Source organism: Suricata suricatta, chromosome 6 (genome assembly GCF_006229205.1).
Source record: "Suricata suricatta isolate VVHF042 chromosome 6, meerkat_22Aug2017_6uvM2_HiC, whole genome shotgun sequence".
In the NCBI taxonomy this organism is placed as follows: Eukaryota; Metazoa; Chordata; class Mammalia; order Carnivora; family Herpestidae; genus Suricata; species Suricata suricatta.
The window spans coordinates 84,250,253-84,255,970 of record NC_043705.1 but is presented as its reverse complement, the minus strand read 5'-3'; positions in this window follow the sequence as shown (position 1 = coordinate 84,255,970).

Here is a 5,718-nt window from a genome sequence, read left to right as displayed (position 1 = left end):
CAAAACAGAAAAGCAAAGTAAAAAATCAAAACACCAACTTCTGTTTCATGTAATTAGACTTATACAGAAATTAGAAGGTTAAGTAACAACTAGTTAATCACCTAATTTCACAGCTATCTGAAGTGGCAATCGTTATATAGCAGCTTATCTATGATACATTCAAGATAAATCATACAATATATTACTTGTTCATAGGCTAGTAAATGTAGTTTTAAAGGGACGTCCAGTAAATGGGAAAGAAGGGGTTTGGAAAGGGTCACAGGAATAACTTTCTAATTACAGGGTTGGTAGAGAAGAGAAAGTATCATGTCATAGCCCTGAAGATCACCCACTGGGAACATGAAGAGGTAGCTGGAAGGAAGCAAGGAAGAAAGCAGTGATCCTCATGTGAGCCATGGGAGTCTAGTCTATGGTCTGGTAGCAGAGAAAATTTACTTCCCCTGGAATTGGAACCACTTTATGGATTTAAAGATAGAGGTGACATAAATATGTCCTTGTAGAACTTCAAGGAAACCATGCTGTTAGGATGCTAGTCAAGGGTAGGCTTTAAAAATCAAGTGTGGAAATTATGACACTTTAAGATTCAACTGTGTTTGTAGAAAGAATCAGATGGGGGTCTATAAGAGGATGCAGTAGGGTTGGAGGTGTGATGCCCCTAGGTTTCTCCTTCAGGAGACTTCTAAGAAGGACTTGGATATGAAGAAGGGGAGTCTGTCTGTCCATGGAGCCCTCTCCTGGGAACCCCTTCCTGGGGCCCTCTGAAGAGAAGAAAACAGAAAAAAAAAACCCGCTGAAAGAAAAAAAGGTTTATCCCTGAATATTGAATGTTTCCATTTTATTAAAGAATCTAGTTTTTATTTTTTTATTAAGTTTTTAATTTTACTTCCAGTATAATTAATATACAGTGCTGTATGAGTTTCAGGTGTACAATGTAGTGGTTCAATACTTCCATGTGTCACCCAGGGCTCATCATGAGGCGTGCACTCCTTCATCCCATCATCTATTGAACCCATCCCTGCACCCGCCTCCCGTCTGGTAACCATCGGTATGTTCTCTATAGTTAAGAATTGAATCTGTTTCTTGGTTACTCTCTCTTTCTCTTTTCCTTTGTTCATTTGTTGTTAAAGAATCCAGCTTTATTTTAAAAGTTTATTTCCTTTTTTTGAGAGAGAGAGAGAGAGAGGGAGAGAGAGAGGGTGCAAGTGACTGAGGGGGAGAGAGAGAGAGAGAGAGAGAGAGAGAGAGAGAGAGAATCCCATACAGTCTCTGTACTTTCAGCATGGAGCTCAAAGCGGTGCTTGAGCTCACCCAATGTGGGACTTTAACTCACAAACACTGAGATAATGATGTGAGCAGAAATTGGATGCTTAACTGAGTCACCCAGACGCCCCAAGGATCCAGTTTTAAAGCTTAGGTCAGATTTACCCTTGCATACAGTTGAGGAAGGATTAGACTCATTCTCCTATAGCTCCACAGTGTATTTATATCCCACAAAATAATGAGTTTAGTTCCCCCATGAAACATTTAGTACTTTGTAGATATAATGCTTTGTCTCTCACTGGCATTTTCCTTTAAAATCTTCACAGGCAATCACTGAATCAGAGTGGTGACTATATGGATGCTTTTTGTACTATTCTCTCTACTTTGGAGTATGTTTGAAACTGCTGATAAATTTTTTAAAAAAATCATTAAAAGTCTTTCCAACTTTTCCAGCACCTTGCAAATAGGTAAACCTATTTCTCATGTGGGATAGGTCAAGAGAGAGGTTCCTGGAGGAAATGCAACCACCTTGTCTGACTGGATCTTCCAAAAGTAGTCAGAAAACTTCTTGGAGCCTGAGAAGTGCACTGGATTCATCTAAAAACAGCACCAGCCTGGTAGTCTCTGGGAGAGGAATAATGTTTAAGAATATTCCCTTGCCAGATGTTTTGGGGACATTTCTTTCATGCCTGATTTGGCAAATTGACTCATGGCCAACACTGGAAGGGAAGAGGGCCATGTGATTAAAAGGCTGCTGTGCCAAAATACCCACAGACTGGGTGGCTTAAACAACCGAAGTTTATTTTCTCACAGTTCTGGAGGCTGGGAAGTCCCACATCAGTGGCTGGCATCATCCAGTTCTGGTGAGAGCTCTCTTCCTGGATTATAGATAGTCGCCTTCTTGCTGCGTGTTCATATGAACTTTCTTTGGAGTGTGTGTGTGGCCAAGGGGGAGAGAGCAAGCTCTTTTGTGTCTCCTCTAGTAAGGCACTAATCCCATTGTGGGGACTCTCACAGCCTCATCTAGCTCTAATTACTTCCCAAAGGCCTTGTCTCCAAATACTATCTCACTGGGGCTTACGGGTTCAACATGTAGATTTTGGGAGTGGGGCGGAGACACAAACATTCAGTACTTAACACATATGTAAGGGACTTCGGAATCATGTGCTAAAATTCATGTGGACTGCTACTGATTCAAGTCTCCTCAAACTATTCCCTAATCTTAATCCTTTCATATTTCATTTCCTGCAACAACTGGCCCGCCACTTGGGGTGGTGGAGCCCAAGAAGTGCACTAGATTCACATCAGTGCCTTCAAACTCTTCTTCAATCCCTTCTACTACCCACAAGACCTATCTATCTAATGGACTCTTTCTACAAAGTTTTAAATGAGTGCTAAGGACTGAGTAGTCTTCCAGGGGCATTTAATAGGGAGCCTTAAAAAGGAACCTCCAAAATGCAAAGAAGAAAATCTAGTGTAGTTTCAGGAAATGCTGTCTATAGCTAGTGAGGAGTTTGTAAACTTGGGATTTCTTCTCATTATGCCCTAAATCACCACAAAGTAGTCACTATTCTCTCTGGTTGTGAGACTGACCCTTGTCAAGAAATAGGTGACACATGAGTCAAGGGCAATTCTACTTTACTGATAGCTTGCCAATAATGGGTGAATGAAACTTTCTGACAAATAAATAATAGAAGTTTAGAAATATCAGCCAGATCATGTTATAGCTGAAGAAATTAAAGTATAGCTTAGCTGGGTGGATGGCCCAATACTGCATAGTTGAAGTATAGTTCAAGATGCAACATTAGAACACCTTTCTAATATACCGTTTCATGTCAGTGCTCCAGTCTGCCTCATGTCTTTAGATATCAAGACCAGCCTCCGGCAGCACACCCTCTCTCTGGACCTGTTAATGAGGAGGTAGATGAGGGGGCCATTTCCTCACCAGCAAGCCTTTCATTTCGGAGCCATAAGCAAGTAATTCTATGGGTTTCATGCTGTGTTAGGCCTCAAAGGTTAGTTTGTGACTTCCTCTTAAAGCAAACCACACATTTTGAATTGCCAGCTGTTGCCACCTCACCTACTCTATTCATAATTCAGAATGTCAGTCACTTTCCAGGTAGACACAAGTCTTGTTGCCTTAATTACCAATGCAATGAAATAATAAGCATGAGTCTCTTCTAGCTTTACAGGATCCTGAGAAGGTCTGACATCACAGAGCTCTGTGGGGTCATTGGAGAAATACTGGATTTAATACACATTTCATACACAAAGCTACTGTCTCTATCTCTTAGATCCCTTCTGATTTCCTGGTGTGACTACAGCAGATAGGCCGCTCCTGGACCATCTGGTCTAGTGCAACTTCAGGACTTGGCTGTTGGAAGCAGCCAAGAATGTGGAAACAGTATAGTCAATTCATTGTTTCCATGTTGGTTAGAGGTTATGGAGAAAAGGCAATATTGCCTATGGGCAGATTAATAACAAGGAGTAGTATTAACGACATTTTGAGGCATTGTGGAAAAATTTTACATGCAAAGTCAATAGAACTTAATGAATCCCCATGTACCTATCATACAGCTTCAACAATATGCCCTTCTCTTTTTTTAAACATTTAAAAACGTTTATTTATTTATTTTGAGAGAGAGAAAGAGAGGGAGAGAGAGGGGAAAAAGAAAGAGAATCCCTAGCAGTCCCCACACTCAGCATGAGGCCTGATGCGGGGCTCGAATTAATGAACTGTGGTATTGTGATTTAAACTGAAATCAAGAGTCAGACCCCCAACCAACTGAGCCACCCAGATGCCCCATCAACCTGCCATTCTTGATCTACTTGTACCTTTACACACTTCCCACTCTTAATTATTGCCATTTTTAAAATTAAAATATATGTATGTTGAAATGCATATTTTTAATTTTTATTTTCCTATAACTTATTTATTTTTATAATTTACATCTGTTAGTTAGCACATGGTGCAACAATGATTTCAGAAGTAGATTCCTTAAGCCTCTTACTCATTTAGTCCATCCCCCCTCCCAAAACCCCTCCAGCAACCCTCTGTTTTCTATATTTAAGAGTCTCTTATGTTTTGTCCTCCTCCCTGTTTTTATATTTTTTTGCTTCCCTTCCCTTATGCTCATCTGTTTTGTATCTTAAAGTCCTCATGTGAGTGAAGTCATATGATATTTGTTTTTCTCTGACTGACTAATTTCACTTAGCATGATACCCTCTAGTTCCATCCACGTAGTGGCAAATGGCAAGATTTCATTCTTCATTGATTTCCACGTAATACTCCACTGTGTGTGCATATAATATACACATTCATTTTTTTTATCCATTCATCCACCGATGGACGTTTGGGCTCTTTCCATACTTTGGCCATTGTTGATAGTGCTGCTATAAACATCGGGGTGCATGTGTCCCTTTGAAACAGCACACCTGTATCCCTTGGATAAATACCTAGTGGTGCAATTGCTGGGTTGTAGTGTAGTTCTATTTTTTATTTTTTGAGTCACCTCCACACTGTTTTCCAGAGTGGCTACACCAGTTTGCATTATCATAAATGCACAATTTTTAGCTATATAATTTGGAAATGGATACACTCTTGTAATCCATACCCCCTACATCTCCTTTTGGCACATTAAAATATATAAATTGGTAGATAAGGTAGTAGTTGGTATGTTTTAGCTCTTTTCATTTTCAAATCATGCTTTGGATGTTCCTCATTTTGGGGATTCTTCCCTTTGCCTCCTGCCCTCCCATTTCGACACTGCAAGGTCAACCCTTCCTCCTTCACCCTTATGTTTCACACTGTTTGCCTCTGCACATTGGCTTTGGATTTCTGCCTCATTCCTTGTATTTGAGGATCCAAATGAGATATCTAGTAATTTCTTTATTGGCCCCACCTATCTTAGATAAGAAGCCTGTTCCAATCCCTTCCCAGAACCAGAGCCTAGCTCCCTCTTGATTATTTTGCCTGCTGGGAGAGAGAAATGGAGGAGTCCAGCCTTCTTAGCCCACCCATGTCACCAAATGGAAGGGAGAAGGGGCATAGAAGGAACAAAAATAAGATGAATAAGATGCAGTCTCCTTGATCACCCCAAGTCTAGTGAATACAAGATGAGTGAAATGGAAAGGGATAAGAGAGATGCTTCAAGCTTTTCCTGATCAAAAGAAAGGAAAGCAAAAGTAAGGCTTCTAGGTTGAGTGTCAGGGTAATAATTCTAAATTTAAGTTATCTTCCCCCTCAGGCAGTATATTTTAGCCAGATACACAAACAGACACACACTCACTTTATACTATACCCCTGAAAAAACATACATTCACAAATGAAACAGTTTTCTGAAGCTTATAATATATATATTATATGATATATAATATGTTGTGTTATACAATATATATGTAATATATTTCTCTAGCTCATTAAAAAAACATGTCAACATCCACTAACGTGATTTTGTA